The 23,758-nt window shown below is 42.8% G+C and overlaps 1 protein-coding gene across 5 annotated transcripts in view; it reads left to right on the top strand.

Annotated features, from left to right (window-relative positions):
* The window catches only part of CPEB4 (cytoplasmic polyadenylation element binding protein 4), a 177,505-nt gene that overhangs the window by 60,625 nt on the left and 93,122 nt on the right, over positions 1 to 23,758 (top strand). For 2 of the 5 annotated variants that reach the window (XM_043521145.1, XM_043521144.1), the window contains exon 3: positions 16,775 to 16,880. The exons of the other annotated variants lie outside the window; for them this stretch is intronic. The gene's annotated coding sequence lies outside the window, so the exon portion shown is untranslated. The remainder of the gene's footprint in view (positions 1 to 16,774; positions 16,881 to 23,758) is intronic. 5 annotated transcript variants of the gene reach the window in all.

The following is a 23,758-nucleotide window of genomic DNA, read 5'->3' as shown; positions in this document are numbered from 1 at the left end:
TTTCCTCCTTGATTTTTCTCAAGTGAGGCAGTGCAGCTGCCCACCTTGGAGCTATCAGCTGTACACTCTGCTTGTATTTGCTACTCTGCTTCTACTTCACTTCTCTGTCCAGGCCTCCTATGTCCAAGGATCATGTCTTATTCTGACCCCTCAAAAACCAGCTGAATTTTCCTGGTCTCTTGGATCTTCAAACCCAGGTTGGGGCCAGGCTATGAGATTGCTTGATCAGCTGTAGAACCAGCTTCTCTCACTATATTTCAGTAGTTGCACTTCCACCAGGATTCAGGACATGGAAAGGAGCAGGAAAATGAAGAATAATGGGTTAAGCGGCACCTAGTCCACTGGACTTGAGACTGAGGAGAGCTGTGTTTGATTCCCAGAAATGAAGCTCTGCTGTTAGCCTACTGGGTGACATTGAGCAAGACACTTCACCTCTCTGTGCTTCATTTTCCCTGTCTGTAAAATGGGGATAATGATACTGCACTCCTTTGTAAAGTACTTTCAGATTTATTGAGGAAAAGTGTGGTATTTATTTATTTATTTATTTATTAGGGATGTTTGAAGGAGTTCTCCACAACTTATTGGGCCTCAAAGAGATTGGAGTTTCAGGTTCAATTTGAGTGCTGAATGTAGGTTCAGGTCAGTTATTAATTTGATCTGGAAATGGGCAAAACAGGAAGTGGTGGGGCAATTTTGCAAAACCAAAAGCAGATGTGGTCTGGATCCAGCATTATTTTCCCTAAACCAACAAAGGTCAGGCTTCTGGATGAATGGTTCCATTTTTGTTTCTTCTCTATCTTATGTGGTTTACCTATCCCTTATTATTACCTGCACATCTTTCATTTTATGTCCCATCAGTATTAAATCAATCAAAGCAAATATCATGCCATTTATCACCCGACTATATCTTTTAATTCTCTGATTTCCTGGGCAGCCTTTCCTTTGCTCTTGTCTTTCATCTGCTGAGCAGACATCGAAGGAGAGAAGTTCACTGTGATGTTAAGCCTAGAACTATGCAGTAAGTCATATTCAAGTTTTAACCATGACTTCAAATCTATTTCCAATCTTTCCCCTCTATGTCTGAAGCAAAAGGAGGCCCACTCGCTGAGGGTAGTTAATATGCTTACAGGAACTTGGAGATCTACATGTAACAGCTGTAAAAGGCTTGAGCAACTAGGTTCATGGATTCCGAGATGTCAGTGCCTGCATGCTGGAGTTTAGCAGTGGATAACTGAGCTGATTTCCCTTTGACGCTGACTGCCATTCCTGTAAAATCAGCTGCCCAAAGTACACAGCTTGTTCCATAATTATACTTGCAATGGAAGATTTAGCAGACAAATCACAGTGCAAGAAAGAAAGAGTCGAATATTGGAGTTTGATCGATCTTCCTTGGTATTTTTTATTCTGCCACTGAAAACCTATTGTAGACTATTTCCTGAGCTTTCTCCAGAAGAGTAATGCCAAATTAACTGGCTATCATAGATTCATAAAACAGGAGACTAGCTGAGAGGTTGGCAGTTTTAGGGCATTTCTGAAGGTGAGGAGGAGCCAGTTGAAAATTGCAGAGACAGAAAGCCCAGACAGATCAATGGAGGAGTTTACCTTTCTCGGATTTCCTCTCTCCACGTTCTCTGACTGGCCTTTGCCAGCCTCAGTGCTGTTAAACCTTTTGTATTATTTGGGGATTGTGTGTGTTTAAAAACCGCAGATGCATTATTTACCAGCAGAAAATCCTGGCAGGTTTGAAAACGCCACGAGACGTGGAGTGAAGCAGAGGCCTGTTGAATTATTCATGAGCTCGGATAGAATGCAATCGTTATTGCTGCTGTAACAAGTTTATTACTTTAAATTATTATTTTGTGGTTCCCCCTCTCTTTTTTTCTTTTTCCTTTTTAAGCTCTGTGATGACTTACATGCTTACACAGACACGCAGGCTGTTGGAGCCCCTGTCTCTCTTCAGACTGTTTGTTCATCTGGAGTAATTACAGGTTACATTTTTCTAATAGTTGTGCATATACTATTGCCATCTAACTCAGGAAATACTTGGTGTGTGTAGTTGTTTTCCCACACCAGCCAGTCATGTTTGGCCTTACACAGGGCAGAGGATTGAACTCTTCCATTCAACTCCAAATATGGACCCCTGTGAGTCATCGTTCTCTAAGAGCAGCTCTATCCCTGTCCATGCTATTTCCTTTCCCATCCTTTGAATGGGCTGTCTCCACCTCCTTGGATAATTATGCTTCTTTTTGAACCAGTGAATTCTTACTGAGATTACATGGTATTTATTGTGAAGGGCACAGATACTTGCAAAGAAATAGCTGCATCCTGGAAGCCTTGATCGTGAAGGTTGCATGATACAGCATGGTGCACAGTGTTGAAATGCTCCACCTTTAGTCCAAGCAGAGGCTATATGTGTGTGTGGGCAAGGATGGCAAAGATCTAAGCATGGTGCTCTGCACTGGACAGAGGTAAGTCTCATGCTCCTTGCATCCCCAAAATACAAAGCTCATTGATGTCCAATGGAAGTTTTTGCATTGACTTGAGTAGATTTTGGACCTTAGTCATGAGAATGCAAGGCTAAAAAGCGATGGGGTGTGATTAGAGAATGGGAGTGCCTGAGGAGCCATGAGCTAAAGTGTGACCCTCCTCACAGTGGCTACATATTCCCTTCTTAAGGTTAGATTCAGTCACCTGTACTCACGTTGGATTAATACCTTGATTTCAGTAAGGTACTATGTCACATGAATAAGTGTAGCAGAATCTGGCCCTAAGGACACACTCCTGCTATTGGGCAGGAGTAACTTCGGCAGCCTTGTAGCAGCTCTCCCAACAGTGCAGGATTGGATTCCTGTGGGTGTCAAGTCTCACATCACTTTCTACTTTGCACTTATATATGTGAAACCCTTGGCTTCTGCACTGTGCAGGATCAAGCAGAAATGCAAAGCAAAGCTGTGTGAATGTGATACTTAGCCATTCATGTCAGAGCTGTGACAAATGTACATAGTATATCATGGACTCACTTGAGCAGAGTCAGGGTTTGAGATGCAATATATCTCCTGAACTTGGGAGGGAGAAAGCAGAGTGGGATATTCCACTCATCCCTTTGTTCTTTCCCAAGAACTGGGTTAACTGCTTCACCCCACTCCTCCCAACCCCGTTCCTCCACTTCCATTATGGAAAAAATCTTATGTTGCTCTCAGGTTTTGTGTGGAAAATTCCCTTCATAATCTCTCCTCTCTTTCATTCTTTGCTTTTAAAGTAAATTTGTGGGGGGAGGGGGAGCCGCTGTTTTGATAGCCCTGGAGATGGAATTCTTTTTTTAAAAAAATCTCTATTGTTATTAGAGATTAATTGAAGAGGCAGTGTTTGGCTTGAAACCCAGAGCGGGATCAGACTGGGCAATGGGGGGTTCAGGATTAATGGCTGAAGCAGGGCTGGGGTTCAGGTTTTGCAACACCAAAATCCCATGAGCTGTTCTCATAAGACTTCAACCCCCAATAGCAGAAATCTTGTGAGAATCGCTGATCTCATGAGAACACCTCCATTTTAAATTGAAATTTCGTAAGACCGGCAGTTCTTCCAAGATGTCTGCTGCATCTGAACTTGTACCAGCAAATGGGCCTCTTCCCATTTTGGTTTGACCTGGAATCAGTTATTCGTATCTCAGGATTCCAATGTACATTGCCCCTCTCACTTCCACCCATGTATATTTGAAAGGGTTCAGATTAGAGCGTTCAATTTAGGTGCACCCCTCTTCCTCGCATATGCACATGTGCGCGCACACACTTCTAACTTGTCAGAGTTTTTCCCTTCTCCACTAGCTGGGGTTGGAGGTGGGAATGGTTTCAGAGAGGCTGGGAAAAGAAACAAACTGTTCATTTAGTGGTGACGCTGCCTTTTGCCAGTCTTAGGGCAGGCAGGTGCTGTTGTGTGGGCTCTGGCTACATTTAAAGTTTGTTGGATGCTTTTGGCAACCTGGTCTCACCTCATTCTTTCGGATACCCCCAATGTTACTGTAAATCAATATACAGAAACGGGGACCTTCAAAGGGACTCCAGAGTAAGTAGAATTCCTTGAACAACTTCCTTAGTATTTTCCGTGGTGAATAGATTGAAATTAAACAATATCCCAGAGACTCGTTGAACCCTTCTGCGTATCCACAGGAAGCAACTTTCCCACCATACCCATGTGACTTGAATTTGACCCGGAGGGTAGGTCTACACAGCCCATGGGAGTGAGTTTCCAGGCCCAGGTCAATAGACTCTGGCTAGTGGGCTTGCACCAGTGCTAAAAAAATAGCTGTGTAGACAGCGCTTTGACGCGTGGGCTGGAGCTCGGGCTCCGGAGTCTAAGAAGGTGGGGTGGGCTTCAGAGCCCCAGCTCCAGCCTGAGCCACAAGGTCAAAGTGCTGCCTACTCAGCTACTTTTAGAACGCCAGGCTGAGTCTGTCTACCCAGGCAAGGAGACTCCCTCCTGTGGGCTTCGCAGGCAAACACTGAGAGACTCACAGGAGTGTTCAAAGGGGAATTCAGTCACCGTGACCAAGTCCGTTCTAGGCCTCTGTTGAGAGTGCCAGCAAAGATGTCAATTGCATTAGCAGTCGGTATGGCATGCACATTATGTTTGCAACTGTGTGCCTAAAATGTTTGAAAATTAGATCCTTTTGCTGTTTCAGGACTGGCCCCTCAGAAACTACTTTCGACTGTGTTCAGTGCATGATGCTCAATATATACGCACGTGCTGGCTTAAAAAAAAAAAAGTATCATAATGTAGCACATTGCCCTGTTTTCAAATGCTTATAATGTGGTCGGTTTATTGCACCCACTGTCTCATCGTGAGTGAGGCTCTTCCCTTGTTTATACAAGAGCAGGAGTAATTTAGACCATTGCTGGTACCAAAGGATCCCTGTGTCTCCTTGATGGTTTTATTTTCAAGGCTGGCCAAGATCCATACCAGGAAAGCAGCTTCCCACATCTGGCTGAGCCAGCAACCTAAACTTAGCTTGTCCTCCCCCTGAATTTTCCAAAAAGGTATGGTGGTTTTTGTGGCCTTTTTAGATTATAACTTCATTATATTTCAAGGAAATCTCTCCAGACATATCAAAGGGTCTACTCCTCAGTGAGGTCTAAGTCCCTGGCAAGTTTATAGTCCAGAAAGAATCAATTTTTTAAAAGGATGTGACCTCAAATAAACAGTTTGCAAATGTTTTGGATTGGTGTTTGGATATTTCAGTAATGGGGAAAAAATGGAATTGATCAGATTTTTCCAAATGATTCACCTCTGGGGTTAAAAATAAACAGGAGGCATTTCAGGCCAAATCGTGATTTTAAAACAGGGGATTAGAACCAAAGTATCTTCTCACACATAGCGCTGGAGTGTCACAAGGGCAATGCTATGATAATTTTGTGTAAACAGCTTGATGCAGGAGAGATAGGGGAGTGGAAAAAACAACTAGCAGCAAGGTCTGTCAGATTCAGGAGAGTTACTCTGGATTTGAGCTGCTATAGCTGATGGTAAGAAAGTGCCCACCAATATTTTAAAAATTCAGTAAGGATTAAGAAACCCAACAAGAAAGAGAGTGATGAAAAAGAATGCCTCTTGAATGATGCAAAAAATGGTGCTGTCGTCTTCAGGCTAAATTTATCAGAACAGAGCATCATAAATCAAAGATTCATTGCTCCCTGTGCTCATTAGCTGTGAGAAACTGTGACTAAGCTTGAAGGTTAGTTGGTATAGTTCAGTATTATTGTTCTTGCTGCCTTGTTCTGAATCAGGAGTGTCGGCAGGCAGCCATGACACACAGACACACACACTCTCTCTCTCTCACACACACACTCGCGCACACACACAACACACCTGCTAGCTGCCAGATTTCCACTTTTTTTTTCTATAAGAGGGAAGATTATGGGGCCTTGTATGTCTTCTGGCTTCATTAATTTTTGCCTGGGCAAAGGCTAAATTATTCAAGTGGATCTCTTATTTATTAAAGGAATTGAATTTGTACACTTGGAATGTAATAGGCAGCAATATAAAGCATTAAGGACACAAGCCCAGGGAACATTTTTACTTTAACAATAAAAATATGCAATCTGCCTCAGCAAACTACAGCTGCTGAGCACATTAATTTACATTAGATGTTTTTTGGGACCCACAGTTCATTCCTTTGTTCTTCCCTTATAGTAAATGTGTTTTTCTGACTAACGTAATAAGAGTTTTCATCTCCATAAAGCCTTTCATCACATGATCTCAAAGAACTTTGTGAACATTAGTGATTTGCTTGGGAGAGATGAAACCTTACAACAAATCCTGTGAAGTCGGTAAGGATCCTCCAGTGGGTGGCACCTAGCTAACCTTGTGATGGTACATCATAAATACCAGAACAAAAAAAAGACTGATGTAAAGTGTTATACTCATGTGACTATTAAATGTAAAGCAAAATTTCCCAGACCAAAAGCTTTAAGATGAGTTAAATGTGAGACTATTTAGCTTTATATACATACATACACACAATATCATTAAGTGATTTAAAAAATTAAATAATAAAACAATAGGAAAATTAAAAGTTAAGGTGCATACCACCACCCAAACATCTCCCTAACTCTCTATCTTCCGGATGAACCCTGCTCCTGATTCTGAGCTGCATTCTAGCTTTATGCTGGTCCTGTGTAAAGTAGCCCTTCCCCCAGCTGGGAATTCCCCTGATAGGCTGGGATTCCCTGAGTAATGTAAGACTGTCATAATGGTCCTGTGCTGCATCCCCCCAGAGACCTCCACATAGGGGTGTGCTGCACGTGTGACTGGGCTATGCCATAATTGAGAGAGGCTATAGCTTGGCCTCTCTGTGCTCTGGTTATTCTGGGTTTCTGGAGTAGTTCATAGGCAGTTGAGGAAACTGTCATAGATTAGAGAAGCCCAAGGGGCTTCGCATACTTGAGCTGCGGGATAGGCAGGTACTCAGCCATACTCAGAATTTGGGAGGCAGCCAGCTTCGCCTGGGCTGCACCTGCTGAGCTGAGCTTCTTATGAGTCACGAAATCAGGCCCACTAATTCTGCATCTGTATTTCCACCCATCTTCCACCTGTAGTCTCTAGGGTCTGAGACTATTACTGCTGCCCTGTCCCACTCAGCTGCCATTCAAAGCTAATTTTACATAATTTCAACATGAAACCAACCATGTGAATCTGAGCGTCGTTCTGAGTTTGCAACAAAACTAGAGATGGAACTTTAAATCTGAACTCCATTTCTTGTACGCTGGCATTTGCAGAGGGGAAGATTTCAGCCTCAGAATTCAAAATTGCCCAAACAATTCCCAGACTGAGAGACACCCCTTTTCTGGGTACAGTTTTGATACAGCTCAAGATAGCACAATTCTTGCACAGATGGTAGAAATCTCACAAGTCTGGATGGTCTCTCTGGAGCTGAAATCTCATTAGAGCAACCCCAAAAGTTTTGGTGCCATCAAATCCAAATTTAAATCTGAGCTCTGTTCTAGACTCAGACTAGGGTTCTCAGTTCAGGATTAACTCCCTTCTAGCTCTGAACACCACCTTCTTTGGCTTATCTCCAAGCAAAACCTGTGAGACTTGAGGTTTCATGAGGTAAGTCACATGGCTTTAATTTTAACTCAATGGGTCGGTATCACGAGGTATAGAGTTTTGAGACTGAGCCACCTTGGAGCTCCCCAGAGAAAAATGGAAACTTCAGCTGTACTAAGAGATTTACATAATGACAGGAAAACCGATTTAAATGCAAATGGTCTGCTAAGATGGTTGGAAAATTTGCAGTGGCTCTGGCAGTCTGGTATAACATAAAGAGGAAGGGGCTAAACAAACACGCACTCCACTGTGTGAGCCATCTATTTATGAGCAAGGTTTGTTCCTGTGGCAGGTGTTCTTTTCCTTCACCTAAAAAATTGCCTCCTCTTAAATTACTCTGAAGGGAACATCCCCATGTACTGTATATTCATTGAACATTTTCACCAGGTGCCAGATGTAGTATACTTCCTTATTGAATGCTTTCATTGGGTATTGTAAATTCAGGTGCAGTGTAGACTGGTACTGTCAATGCATTCTTTTTCCTGCTCCTTTTTATATCAAGTCATTGGGTTTGCACCAGTTTCAGAAGATTGGGGAACACCAATCAAAACCTGTTCACTATGCAGGCTCTCAGCTCGGCTGACCTTGTGAGGCCGGAGAACAAGCCTTTCTGAAGCCTTCAGGTAAAAGAAAGCCACAACACAGGTTGCCAGTGAGTTTGAAATGCCCCTGGTAGTTCCTGGGGTATCATGTACAAACAAACAGGATGAGGCAGGTCAAAGAGGGTTTAGTGAAAGCTTGAGAGAGACTCAAACTGTTGAGTGAGCTTTGAAAGCAAAAGAGGCTATTAGTTTTTCCTGCAGTGATTATCACATTGCCTTTGGGAATTTCCAAGGGCACATGAGAAAAGAAACAAAGCAACCAGTGAGAAACGTTGTTTTCCTCATTGTGCTTGTGAATGAATGTTTTGGGTTAGGCATACTTGTATTTTCAATCTTGTGTGGTCAGGAAAAATAATATCCTCAAAAGAAAAGGGACCAGCTGATATCATGATGGGGTCATTGCTGGCCTTGTGATTACAGCATAAAACTAGAAGTCAGGAGATTGGGGTTCTTATCCGGGCTGTGCCATAGACTCTCAGTGTTAAGAACATGGGAAAGTCATTTAAAACTCTCAGGGTGAAATCCTGCCTGCTGTTGACTTCATTGCGGCTTGGATTTCACTCTTGGTGCCAATTTCCCCATTTGTGAAATGGAGATGACAATACTTCTTTACTTCATATGAGGTTGTGCGACTTAGTTAGCTTACTGTTTGTAAGGTGTGTTGTGACCTGTGGACAGACGATCCTAGAGAAGGACAACATATTATTATGTAACTCGTGATTAATTGGCTGCCATTTCATTTTCAAAAGTGCCATTGACTTCTGCTGACTATTTCTATTTCAGTCACTTTAAGAGAGGCATCCAGTGTGCTAAATTAACAGCAGACGGGAACGGGTCCCACTGCCATGAACATCTCATCTAGTAGACCCAATGGCCCATGCTATTCTATTCATGATATTGTATATGTAATTGACCTGTTTGCAGATACTGTAAATATTTGGGAATTTGCTTTTGGCTGCCAAAACAGTGGGTCTCTTTTTACATCAGCCAGTCTTATCTGCGGCCTTTTCAGAGCAGAGTTAAATGAGGTGCAGTCTCGAAGTGAACAGGACAAACAGAGAAAAAGGCCAGGATGTATTTTTCAGCCTATATCTAAGTGAATTTCAACCACCATAGCAATTAGGTTAAAAGGTAATATAAACATTTAGTGCTAAACTCATCCAGCAAGTGCAACAACTTCTGCCAGCCCAGACCCTGGAGGAGTGTTTCTGGTGGCAGAAAGTCCACCAGACTTGACCAGTGTGAATCTTGGTCAGTAAGGACCAAAAGTTATCACTGTCTGTTGGCTGTTCGGTGCATCTGACATGTTAAATCTTGGTCCAGTTTCTAGCACAAAAGTGCTCATATGACAAAAGCCCTCATTCTTTTGACAGGCTCAACCAAGAAGCCAAGTAATGAACAGGTATGGAGCTACCGCTCATCGCAAAAGGTGGTCTGTTCAGATCAGGGTGGAGGCATATCTGCGAGGCAGTGTGGGGAGAGCTGACACCCACTCATTTCACATAGGTCATCATGCAGCTCTTTTGATATCTCCCAGTCTTGGCTGGATTGGTGACAGGTACCATGGTGTTTCCCTGGTGTAATAAGTCAGTTCCATAATAATTAGAGATGTTCTTGCCTTCACGTGTTTCTCTTCTGGGCATTTTGTCTCTCTACAGAATCTGCAGCTGGCTTACTGAATTTTCAGTCTGCTGGCTCCAGTTTAAAACACTCAGTTCAATAAGGCAACTGAAGACAACTAGAGATAAGGAATTCAATTGCCACATCACAATGACTGAATTAACACTTTGTTACAGCTATGACAGTCTTTGGAATTTTCCATGCCTCAGACATTCCGAGTGTGTAAAACTCTCCACAACTGTTGTGCTGAGCACTTTAAGTCAGTCCTTCAGGACAATAGAAGTGGAAAAAATATCCAAGAGATGTGCAATATAATATGTGAGAGCTAATCTGATCTAGCAGTTATCTCCACTCATCAGGGCAGATGGGATTACTCATGAAGAAAAAGGTCACAATAACAGAGATCAGCCATCATGTGGTGTTTACAAACACAGATTACAGTTTTATTGCTAGACATGGGAGATACAGAAGTAAGGGGCACCATGAAGTTGACATGATTACAGGTATCTATGCTCATTGTAGTTGGATTTCTTAAGGTAACATAAAAATGTTTGCAAAGGAATCTACACTTGACTCTGTACCCTCATGTGCTACATTTAGGGTAATATACCGCCTTTGATCTACACTGAAATTCCCATTGATGTTAATGGGAGTTGTGTGACCATTGTTAGCTCTGGAACTTAAACAGATTCAGTTAATGATCTAATGCAGTGGTGCCCAAACTTACTACACATATCAGGGCCTCATAAACATAAGCAGAGCCATGTGTGGGCCAAACAGCTTCTATATATTTTAATATGGTTTAAAGTCACCTGAACTGATTTATATTTTAAGTTCAGCTTATTTAGTATGTATTTAAATAAGTTGTTTCTATGAACAGTATTGGCTGTTTACACACTTTTGTGTAAACTAAAATGATGTAAACATGACAACAAAATGCTAATGAATCGGCCATTAGCGTATTGTGTTGAAGCATGCTGCAGGCCTTATGAAATGCTCTGGTGGGCCATGTGTGGCCCGCAGGCCATAGGTTGGGCACCCCTGATCTAATGTAAAGCCCAGTGACAGTAATAACCAAGGAAGAGCATTGTTCTTCCTGTTTTTAGGTATTGTCACTAAAAAAAGGTTGGGTTTTTTTGTTTTGATTTTTGTTTTCCCCAAGAATTTGAATGGGCATGGTGAGGTTTTAGCTCTCCCCACCTCCCTGCTGCCCCCAATAAGGGATAGTTACTTCATCCAACCTCAGCTTTCTGCTTCCTACAGGAAGTTTGTTGTAATATATTTAACAGTTCTGTATGCTCACATCCACCCGAATGATCAGTTCTTAATTTTTCTCCCTCAGTTTCAGGCTAGTGTAGAATCTTGTCGGTATGTTTCAATAAAAGATAACAACAACAAACTGTGAACAAATCATTGGACAGAAGTGTTGCCAGCCAGAAAGAATGATCATTTTATTTTGCTGAGTAAATGTTTATAGAAGTGGTTTCAGCACAGAGTCCTTACTAATCAATGATTACTTGCTAGAAACCAGGAAGGAAGGATAGGATACTTCACTACTCCAAGCTCAGGCCTGATTATCTGGCAGTCAAAAATATTCCAAAGCTTTGTTTGGGTTCATTTTCTTGTCACGGATTCATGGCTGCCTGCTATAGCTGGGTTAATATATAGCAGTTAATTTTAGATTCACTACAGGTTGACCTCTCCTTCAGTGCAATGACAGTTTCCATGTCCCTCTCAACCCGAGGTGAGTTTTGAGAGTGTGTGGGTAGGACTGGGGCTTACTCCTTTCAGCAGCATAACCCTACCCCCTCAACATTTTCATCCTTGTTTTGCTACTAACATACTAAGGTCCATATTTTCTAAAGTGCTACAAATTCTGGGTGCCCAGCTTCAGACACTGAGGGCCTGATTTTCAAAGAGTCTGCACTGGAGTTGTGGGTCCTTAGGTCCTGGCTGTGCCCCAGTTTCTGCAATGCATATAAGGCCATGGCGGATAGGATGTAAGTTAGGGAAGCCCAGTGCAGGGGTGAATCCAGGCTTCTGTATCTTGGCCTCTCTTTCTCAGTCTTGGCACATCCCTGGCTTTTCCCCATTTCCTGCTCATTTTGCTAAAGCACTCTCTTCTCCCTCCAGCACACCTGCTCTCTGATTTGGGGATGTGCTGTATCTTTTTCAGCCTGTATTCCTGAGATACAAAGTAACCTGTCAGCCGTTTTTTCCCCTCAGATGCATCAGCTGACAGGATACAGTGTCATGAGGTAAAAGAGGGGAGATCAACAGATTGCTGCTCTTTGTGCTAATTACAGTTTAATAATTAGCGTCTATCAAAATCCTGCCTTTCAACTGCCACTCATTTTGCTATGTGTTTGCCAGATAATGTCACCTTTCCCCAGCCGCAGCCGCTGTGTTCAAGGATCACATCCAGGTTCTTCCTCATCCTACACTTTAACTTCTTCATTGGTTTCGATTTTACTCCGTATGCTAAAAGGCACAAATAGATTTCAACACAGCTGTGAAACACAGCAGCCCGTTGTAGGTGAACTTTCTACAGCTGTCTAGCAGATCCTATTGCAAAAGCAGCCCAAAGAAGATGCAGTCAGCTTGGCCTGCGCCCTGATAGATAATAGAGGCTCATTTTAGTCTAATGTGTCATTGTAGGCACCCTAGGGAATCAAAAGCCTGGAAGACTAAGGGCAGCCTGTCATCTTTTTCCAGTATTTTACATGCACTGAGAATCAATTTTGGGCACCTTTCTTATAAGCATGAGGGATGACTACTCCCTGACCTCATGCTTGGTTCACATAGAAGGAAGAATTACCAGGATTTAGTATCTCATCTGTTCACACCTGCAATGATTTGATGTGTGAATTACTGTCCGTTTCCTACCCCATTAAATCTCAGTAACATGAGTCATTCATCACCATCTTTGCAGCCAAACCAAGTTCCTTCCCTCGTGATAGCCGTGTGGGTCTCCTCAGGACATGTGTCTCTCTTTGCACTATTGGACCATGACACCTTCCAGAATGTGCTAATAGTCGATACAATCTTGACTTTAGTGCACCTGTGCATCAAGAAGAGGCTGAACCTAAATCAGGTCATTGGCCTGGTCAGGTTGTTCTGTTTGGGTGTCAGCCAGCATACTCGTGGCTGAGGTTTTAGTACTCTGGTCCACCAGTGTTACTGTATGTTAGACTACTAATTAATTGAAGCGTGGAGATGCTGCAGATCAGGATCTACCATTGCTGTGGGGTCTGATGGTATGTGCTTCACTGCAGATAAAAGGTGAGCATGAAAACATGGCAGCTCAGTCTTTATCTCAATTTAACAGCTTGAATTCAACCCCAGGCTCCCCATAGTCTTTAATTCGAACTGCTAACCCAAGTGAAAAACTGAGTTGTTGTGTCTTTACTACTGTTTTAACCAGAGTTAGCTAACAAAGGTTTGCCAGTCCAAGTCAAGGACACGTCTTTTTCTTCATTGAAGACATAGATGTACCCTAAATACTTTAATCACTGGAGCACCTTCTGATAGAGGAAGCTTGAACAGTGCCTGCCCACACATGCTTTGCTCTAACCAGCATGATCAGCCCCCCTCTTTTATTGACACTCTAAAATCCATACAGGCTACCAAAGATGGGAGCATTAGCATAAGCATTTTTGTCTTCCCCCCTCCTCATCATTTTTCTCTTCTCTGGAATGACTGTGCTGGAACTGGTCACCTGAGAACTTCCTCACAGTTGCACCAAAATCATAAGTATTTGTGGCCCACATCCGAGTCCCTTCCTGTGATAAATGGACGGAAGTAGCTGTAAATAGCGTCAGTGCTATCACTTAAAGTACATGTCTAGAAGGAATGAAAAGCACATTCCACCTGTGGAATGATTCTTTGGAGCTGTAATAATAGCAGCCTGGAAATGTCAAACTTGAAACCAAGGACCAAATGGGTCATAGAGACTGAATTTCCTTCTCGTCCCTAAAGGTGTTCCTTCCCATTCAGAACTGAGGCAGAAGGATCTACGTAGGAAGCTTCCATTCCTTGCTGCCCATGATGTACTTGCTCTGTGGATAAATAGGGCTGTAATCTGTCAGTACAGCTTCTGTCACCGGCACTTTAAAACTACAGAGCTCATGTACCAAGTGATATCTCACAGTGGGCTTTACCAGCTGGGGTCAAAGAGCCCAAGAATCAGAGCCTGGGAGTGAAGTTCTGTCTTATAAGTACCGCCATTCTAGCAGCATCTAATACAGAGGTAAAACTGGCAGATGCTCAAGATTAGCCTCAAACACACTCCTCCCATCTGAGCCTGGGAAGTTTAAATCTAGTGCTAGTCCCGTCTTCCAGGATGGTAGTTCTGAGATATCTGCTATTCCGGTGCTGTAGCCTGCTGAGATTTGAGATACAAAATGCTATTGAGTGTCAGGAAAAAAAATACAGTGCCTCTATTGATAGTATCCATAACCAGATCTGAGCCCCTCATATTTTGGCCCATCTTTATTTGCAGTGTGGAACCTTATCAAATATTAGTTCAGTTAAATAATTTAGTTCATTTTAGAAAATTCTCAACTTGACACATGGACCATTAACTCTATGACGCACCCACTTCAAGTTTCATGAATGCGTGGAGCTACATGGGTAAAGCCCTGGTAGAGCTGCCATTCAAACCAAAGAACTGGGTGGAGTAGGTGAAAGCCCATTCTGACATCAGAGAGCATTCTGGGAAAGCAATGCCACAGGATACTTTCTGCTCAGTGGTGGTGCTGTACTGCTTTAAAGGAGCAGCATAGACGGGACTGCAGCTCTGAGGCAGCAGCATACGCTGCAGCTGTCAAGGAAGCAGGAAATTATGTGCAAGAGCACACATCCCTCTCTGAGTGGTGTTGGTTATGCAGTCAAGTGCCCTGTGGTACCTCACTGGCATGGTGACTCAGCTGATACTTTCTTTCATTACAACACCAATAGGCCTTCCTTACCTCTCTGGCATTAGAGAGAGAGAGAGGAAGAGAGTTATCACCAATCCCGGGCATGCTTCTTTAGAAAGGAGCAGACACTCTCACTTGGGCAACATATATGTATTTTTATAATGCTAATCTTTTCTGCAGTGTTTGTTCTCATGTTAGCATCAACAAATAGCCGCTGACCTTGCCTGTTGTTGCTTTAAATGCCCTGTTACACTACAAGCATGGGAATGAGCTAGTCACATGGAAAGTACTTAGTCTCACATGGACTGTTCATGTGCAAAGAGGAAAAAAAACACTCTTACAAATACAATAATCTCTGCAGGAATCTCTCTCTCCCTCTGTCTCCCTAGCAATGAAATAGAGAGGCCAGATTTTTGCTTTAAGGCAGAATCATATCTTAGTTTCAAGTCATTTTAAAAAAACCAAACCAATCAATACTTCATTCTGCTTAACAATCATAGTATTAACTTTGTCACAGAGGTATAAATGGCACGTAAGAATCCATCCTTTAATATAAAGTGTTCAGATATCATGGCGCAGGGTAGAAGAAATGACAAAAAAGTGCAACAAAAGCCATAATGCCCTGAAAGAGAGCAATGTACATACAGAGAAGTGACAGCACTGATGTGTCCCCCACCTTGGCTCTGCATAGTCAGCCCGGGGTTGGGCTGCTGATGTGCGGGGAACCTGCATAAACACAGCAAGGAGGCAGGGGTATGTAAGCAGGTTGAATGGCTGCAGTGGTCACAAGTGAAAGCAGCTTCAAGAGGTTATAAAATGCGCTGTGTTACATTCTGGGGACTTCTCCTCCTGGTTCCTGACCAGGACTTGACAACAACCAAAACGAGAGCCTCAAAGGGAATCCATCCCAAGTTCAGCAGAGAATCCAGTGCAGAGACTTTGGGAGGTTAGTGAGCATTGTGTTGATACCTGTGCAGCACAGACCTGATCAATAAGGCTCATATGTACCTCAGCTTGTAAGGCTGAGAGAAAAAATATTTCTTGTGCTGTCTCTTTTAGGCAGTAAAGCCCTGTAGTACCTTCTTCCCTGCCCTCATGGGTGGGGGGGAATTCCTTCAATGTATGGGGGAATCCAGAGCTGGTGCAAAGCCAGCACTGCCAACTCTACAGCAACTCCTCTCCTGCAGTAGGAAACCCTGGAGCAGGTTGCATGCCAGGGATATTTTTGGGAATGGCTGTGTACTATGCTCCAACTATTTCCAGCTGCCAGAATGACCCTTGTGGCCAGTGCGCCTGAAATGCAAGTCAGTGGTGCTCTAACTTGTTTTGTGTGCCATACTAGCCTTCAGCAGTCCCAGCATAGGGGATACATGAAGCCATCTTTACTCCTCCACCTCCATCCCTGTGCGAAGCTGAGCGAAGGTGCAAGGATGACTTGGCCTCTCAGTGCCTTTATTTGAGCGTCAGCCCTGGGATCATAGTCATAGATTCTAAGGCCAGAAGGGACCATTTTGGTCATCTCATCTGACCTCCTGTATCGTACAGGCCCTAGAATGTCCCAAAAATAAATCCTAGAGCAGATCCTTTAGATGCACATCCAGTCTTGATTTTAAAATTGCCAGCAATGGAGAATCCACCACAACCCTTGATAAATTGTTCCAGTGGTTAATTACCCTCACTGTTAAAAATGTACACCTTATTTCCTGTCTGAATTTGTTAGGTTCAACTTTCAGGTATTGGATTGTGTTATACTTTTTTCTGCTAGATTGAAGAGCCGATTATCAAATATTTGTTCCCCATGTCGGTACTTATAGGCTCTAATCAAATCACCCCTTAACCTTCTCTTTGCTAAGCAAAATAGATTGAGCTTGAGTATATCACTATAAGGCAGGTTTTCTAATCTTTCATCAACATCCTTCTTGAATTGTGGACACCAGAACTGGACATGGTATTCCAGCAGTGGTTGCACCAGTTCCAAATACAGAGGCAAAATATTCTCTCTATTCACTCAAAATTTCCCTCTTTTTGTATCCAAAGATCTCATTCGACCTTTTGGCAACAGCAGTGCCCTGGGAGCTCTTGTTCAACTGATGACCCCCAAATCTTTTCAGAGTTACTGCTTCTCTGGGTGGAGTCCCCCATCGTAAGTATGGCTTACATTCTTTGTTCCTAGATGTGTACATTTACATTTTGCCATATTAAAATTCAAACTGTTGCCTTGCACCCAGCTTACCAAGTAACCCCAATCACTCTGTATCAGTGACCTCTACTCTTCACTATTTACCACTCCCCAATTTTTGTGTCATCTGCAGACTTTATCAGTGATGATTTTATGTTTCCTTCCAGGGCATTGATACAAATGTTAAATAGCATAGGGCCAAGAACTAATCTCTAAAGGATCCTAGTAGAAACACTCTGCCCAATAATGATTCCCGATTTACAATCAGATTCTGAAACCTATCAGTTAGCCAGCTTTTAATTCACTGAATGTGTGCCACGTTAATTTTATCTCATTCTAGGGTTTTTTTTAATCAATGTGTTGTGTGGTACCACATCAAATACCTTATAGAAGTCTAATTATATTATATCAACAGTTTTGCCTTTATCAACCAAACTTGTAATCTCATCAAAAAATATATCAAGTTAGTTTGACAGGATCTATTTTCCATAAACCATGTTGATTGGCATTTAATTCTTTATTAATCAAATTCCATATCAGCTGCTACATTATCTTGCCTGGAATCAGTGTCAGACGGACAGGCCTACAATTACCTCGGTCATCCTGTTTACCCTTTTTAAATATTGGCACAACACTAACTTTCTTCTAGTCTTCTGGAGCAGCCAAGTGTTCCAAAACTTACTGAAAATCAACATTAACGGTCCAGTGATCTCCTCAGCTAGCTCTTTGGAGCTCTTGGATGCACATTATCTGGACCTGGTGATTTAAAAATGTCTAACTTTAGTAGCTGCTGTTTAACATCTTCCTGAGAAGCTAGTGGAATGGAAAGAGTATTATCATATGATATTACTACATCTTCTGTTTTTTCCCAAGTGCAGAACAGAAATATTTATTGAACATTTCTGTCTTTTCTGCATCATTATTGCTAATTCTACCACGTCCATCTAGCAGTAGGCCAAAGCCATTGTTAAGATTCTTTTCGTTCTTAAAGGTCAATGTACGTCCCTCTTCATCATCTGCCATGCTGCATGTGTAGACACTTCTGACTCAGGATATGGGTCCCAGGCTGCTTATTCATCCACCTGGCCTGCTGCAGCAAGTGTTCTGCTGGTGATAGATTAGTTAGTCTCTGCTGTGCCCACAGCACCATGCCATTGGAGCACATAACTCTGTAACCTTTGGGCAGCTTGTATGTTCTCTCTGTCTTTCTCATATGCACACAGGTCAGACACTAACATTAATCACCTCCACGGAACCTGTCTTCATGCCTCAGTGCTCACTGCTGCTGCCTGCGAGGCCCCAATTTATGACCTCTCTCTCTCCTTCCAGCCCACACTCCCCCGTCATAGCATACTCCCCGGTTCTTGCTCTCTGCTGCCTGTGTATTACCAGGAATTTTGGAATGGAAGGTGGGAGGAAGGTTTAGTACACTTGTCCTTTTGAGTATAATTTTTGCCACGTTTTCCTCGGGACACTAGGGCCCAGAACATGTTAACATTTCTCTTTCTGTCCACACTACTGATGCCTTTAGCTCCCTGAAGGAATGAATTTCTTGGGACCAGTATTTCCAAAGCCTGTCTGCCTCAGATGCTTAGTGCTGCTGTTCTACCTGACGCTTGAAACTGATGAGCTGTGGTACCACAGTTGCTATACAGTGTGTAAAGCAATTCAAGGCTCTGGTGCATTAAAGGATTTGAAATCTCTTTCCCCTCATCCCATTTATGCTAACTGACCTTTAATTTTGATTTATGCTGTAGTGATGTAATGTTGTCTTATGTGCATTTTTGGGCCTGGTCGTGCTCTCTGTTGCAATGTACTGGCTGTGTGTGTGACGTGTGTGTTTAGTGGTTGGGCCCACAGGGAGGACAAGGGAATTTTCCTTTAGTTTAAATAGTAGACTTGTGTTTTTGGAACTGAAAGGCCAGGATTTCAGTGTTGGCTTCCCAGGTGCATGTGATTTATTTAGCAATTGTGCCTGTTGCCTGAAACACATGGGAATAATGCTGTGTAGCGCTATTGCTTTAATGGTTGCACCAGTATAAGGAAGAGCAGAATTTGGCCCAGATTGTTTTGACAACCCATTAGTGGTAGTTTTAGTTGTAGCACTTCTTAACTAAAGAACTCTCCTCTTAGACTACACTTCCCAGAATCCTTAAGAGGCAGTTGCGTGTCTCTGTGTTTGAAGAGTGAAAGATGAAGCCTGGTGGATTGTTAGTAGTGAGATTCAAAGCTGACATAAAAAAGCATAAAAATCCTAGAAGCGAGAATACCGAAAATACACCAGGCTGGCTGTATGGCCCAGCAGAATAAGTGGTCACCTAGGGCAGTATAATATTCTGTAATGGTTTGCAGGCTGACTGGTACATTTGTTGTGTGCGCCAAGGACACCAGGAACCCTCAGGCCTTTAAACAAAAAGGTCCGTCATTTTTATGCAAATAGTATAAAATTAGCATATATGTTTTGTAAGTTGAACTTATAAGAGATCCTATATTGACTCCTTGATGATCTGATATGAACATGGTCCCTTTCACTTGCTCCAGTCCATACTCACTGTTTATGCAACATACACTAATGTAAAAAAGGTATACTATCTTTGTGTAAGAAACAAATACGTCCTCTTGCTATGGGAACACACTGTGCAGGCACACACTGCAATGAAAGGAAGGTTTTGTATGATTGCAGCTAGTTCCCTTTAGATCTGACTGTTTTCTGATGGTATGTTTGTAGTTTAAACTGACTTCTGACCCCTCAGCCTGATATGTGTCATTCAAGAACACACATGCCAGAATTTCCAAATTATTTTTTGTTGAGGAGAGTGTGTACTTCTATGCAGTTACCACTGAAAGTAACATGAGGCTGTATATGGTTTGCACTGATCACAAAACTGCAGAGAGGTAGTGCAGCTCCATCCACGTGAACAGTGCTGCAATGGCTCGTTTGCTATTAGCCAATCATGTCATTTAGCGTTTCCTTGGTGATTTCCTGGATTCTGCAAAGTTAGCCGGAGCTTATGAGAGACTGTCCTAGAGCTGGTCAAACTATTTTTTTGTGAATAAATTATCTGATTGATATAGCCTTTATCGCTTCTTGTGACTCACTCATGACCCAGTCCTGCTTACCACAAAGTCATTGGGTATTCAGGAGTGTTTACTGAATAATTTATACAAACAAATTTCAGTCTATGAATTGGTTGTGGAACTGTACACTTTGACTCTTTGTTGTGTGTGATTGGTCACCAGAGTCACAGGTGTGTTACTGTTAGTTCTTCTCCCTGATTCGGTGAAAACTTTTCAACAGGAAAATACTGTATAGCTTAACATGCTTCCTGGTGCTGAGTCCCAGAAGAATAAGTATTTATGCTACAGTGTATCAAATGTTTATCAATTTGTATTATGATTTCTATTATGGTTGCACCTAATGAGCCCAATCAGGGATCAGGGCCCCGTTGTACTTGGCGTTGTGCAAAGAAGTAACACAAAGATAATCCCTGTCCCAGAGAGCTCATTGTCATAGTTCAAGGCAACTGCACCTGTGTTCCCCCTCTGTGAGCCCTTGTGGGCACCACTCTAGCTCTTCTCTTGGACAGAGACCTGTGTGTCCCTCTCTCCTGACTGGGGTTTTTCCAGGCTGCACATTTCCCTGCCTACCCTGTGGTATTCCCAGCAAGTCAGACTGCCTAAACAGGCCAGTGTCTGCACTTCGCTTTCTCTTCAAAGGCTTGTGAACAGCATATTTGCCAGCAGTTATGAGTTACCACATTGCTTTTTATAAGCAAGTGCAGTTATTCTTAAGGTGAAAGCATTACAGAGAAAACATAAAAATTATAAAAGAACCTGCATGCATGCTAGAAGCTTATCCATCTGTCTGATGGGGCCTCAATAGGACAAAGTCCTTCCAACTCTTCCCAGGAAGGATTGGGACCCCCCTCAGACAGAAGGTCCTCTCTTTTTGCTGGATCAGAAAGAAAGTCCTGAGTCAGTTTAAACTCAGGCTATTTATCCAATATTTATCTTTGCTGTTGGTGCCTGGGGAATCCTAATTGGCCTAGTATACGTGAGCTTCTCCATGTGGTGGTACTTCTCTGGAGGTGTTACAACCTGACTGAATTTGCCTAACTAGCCTCCAATGTTCTTAGTGCTTGGAGGGGCTATGGTCACCCTCCCCCAAGGAAATGCATTAAATCCCTGGCCCACAATGATACACATGGTTTAGATACAACAAATGCTGCATCTTGGCAGGGGGTTAGACTAGATCACCCTTGTGGTCTCCTCTAACCCTCTGATTCTATGATCCTATAAACTTAATACAGTGTATTCTCCCAAAGACTTTGCAGTAAATGGCTATATCTGTGTCACTCATAATATAGGATTGTGACAATATACAACTGGTGAATAAGCAGGCAAACGGGGGCATAGGAGACTAGGCTAATAGTAAAGACAGGTACAGGGGCATGCATTTTTAGTCACAATGATCTCATTAATTGAAACCGATCATCAGTCTGACCTTGCACAAATAAACTGATGATTGTGTGAGTCCATCAGCAATAGATAATACAAACCTACAGGGTAGAAGATGCAGCTCACCCTGTTTATTGTAAAAAGCATTTGTGAATTATTCCGTGTATTATTTGTCAAGCTCCACACAATCCCCTTGTGGGATGGATTCCTCTATAATCAGAACACTCTTCTCCAGCAGGCTGTTTCATCTTAGGAGCCATCCGGAAGTGAAATATCCTTTCCCAGATCTCCTCCCTACCTTCCTAACAAACCAGCCCCCCAATGCTTGGTTCTCAAAAAATCTCATTAGGTGGACCCTCCAGGATGGACTTTGCTGAACTGTGGCAGTCTGTGGATCACTGTACTGCTCTCCAGTGTAGTTGTACTTTTACCATCATATATTTGGTTGATTGCTCAACATCTTTGCTCAGTTAAGAGGAATTTCCCTCTAGGTATTCTCCTGCCCCAATTTCTTCCAGTAAGTAGGTTCCCTGTGCCTCACAAATCTGCCAGTGAGAACTCCCAAAATTGATCTGATTAGCAGATTTGGACTCCAGTAATAGTTGTCTCTCTCTGGCTATTCAGTGGGGTTTCCACCTTAAAAAGATTGTTCACATGCTCTGCTCTGGCCATGTTTACATTAAATGAGCATCCCTCCAGCCTACCCACTTATTCACTCATTAGGTTTTTTGCTTAGAACCATTCAGCCTTGCTATTTTGATTTTGTAATAGGCCAAACTCCAAGTACTAGCAGCATAAACAAGATTGCATGGCTAATGATTTGTGAGCTTGGCCTGAATGCAATTTACTGCAGAAATTCCAGTCTATGAGACTTTGTAACCTGCTAATAAAGCACTTTTGGCAGAGTCTGTACAAACAGAAAGAATTTCACAGCCTCCCATTCTGGGTTTCTCTCACTGTCCAAACTTACAGTGATGCTGCTTTTCAATGTAGCTTAAACATCAAGTAACTCTGTTGTAATTGGGCCATGTTGTCTCTTTCTCTTTTATTTTAAAATTGGTTTATTGTTCAGTTAAATTTCCTAAGGTAGCCAGAGTCCACAGGTGCCTTATAAATAAAATGTGAACATATCTACCAAGTATTCAATAGCAATTAGTAGTTGTAATATTGTGTCAATCTACGTAGGAACTGCAGAACCTGTGAGCCAGATTTATGCCTGTGCTGATGCAGGGTGAGAGAAAAGACATCTTTCCTCTCCTCTATTCAACAGCTGTGGGGGCTGATTTGGCCACCCATACAAACTAGAGCAGCCCTAAATTGCACCTCTGTTGCAGTAGCCTCTATGAAGCCACTGTAGAGTGCAGAATCAGTGGGTTGCAGGTCCACCTTGGGCACACAACACCCTCCTTTGGTTCACCCTGAAATGCCCTGTGCAACCTGAGCTGCTGCTGCAAAGCTGGCAAAGAGCTGGTGCCTGGGGTTTTGTGCCTGGTGCAGTGGTCCTTTATGCTGGTGGGGGCATCCCCTAGGTGGATTTATATCCCCCCCCCCACCTTACTTACATTCAGCTTAGTTGGTGGAAACAGGCCATAGACAATGATGAATTGGACCCAGTGTAGATCATTTGCAATGAGCATGCAGGGGATAGAGCACAAACCTAGAAGTCAGGAGACCTGGGTTTTATTAGTGACTCTGCTACTCAATATTTGACCTTGGGCATGTCAGCGTGTCCTCATCTGTCAAATGGAGATATGATATTTTCACCTGCTTTTTGAAGAGCTCTGAGATCCTAATAATTTTAAGCAGCTAGAGATTCCCTACCAACCTCATGGGCCACTTCTACTGTGGCACCTTAGAGTTTCTCTTTCCCCCCCTCACCTGCCTTACCTTCATTACCAGCCCAGCTCACACAGGAGCGAGGGGAATGAGTGGATGGGTAACCAAATGCACAAAAAGTGAGCTTCTCTGCTTCATTTATTTGTACACCCCAAATTGCTGAAATTCTGAAGCTCAATATCGATTCATGGAGTTTTTTAGATTTGGAGGCCAGTCTAATGGTGTTAAAGAGAGAGAGTTTATCTGTGTCATTCATATATACAGTCCACTCCGAGGTTTTAGTTGTGATGATGAGGAAATGTCTGGTTATCCATGTCTTTGTGTCAGACTCAGAAACCTCTTCCAAACAGGGCATTAGCTGACACAGGCAGACTGCTAGCTGGACAAACACTGTCCTGTGTGTCACGTTCTAGTAAATACCTGCATTTGATTCCAAAGGGCTCCATTGATTAAAACTGGCTCTCACCACAGGCCAAGAGAACAATCACCACAATGGGACAGTGAGCCATTAAACATTACTATACAAAAGTACTGTTGGGTCCTTTAGT

This window comes from Chelonia mydas, chromosome 8 (assembly GCF_015237465.2).
Source record: "Chelonia mydas isolate rCheMyd1 chromosome 8, rCheMyd1.pri.v2, whole genome shotgun sequence".
NCBI lineage: Eukaryota > Metazoa > Chordata > Testudines > Cheloniidae > Chelonia > Chelonia mydas.
Note: the sequence above shows the minus strand (reverse complement) of the source record. Positions and strands in the feature narration are given on the sequence as shown.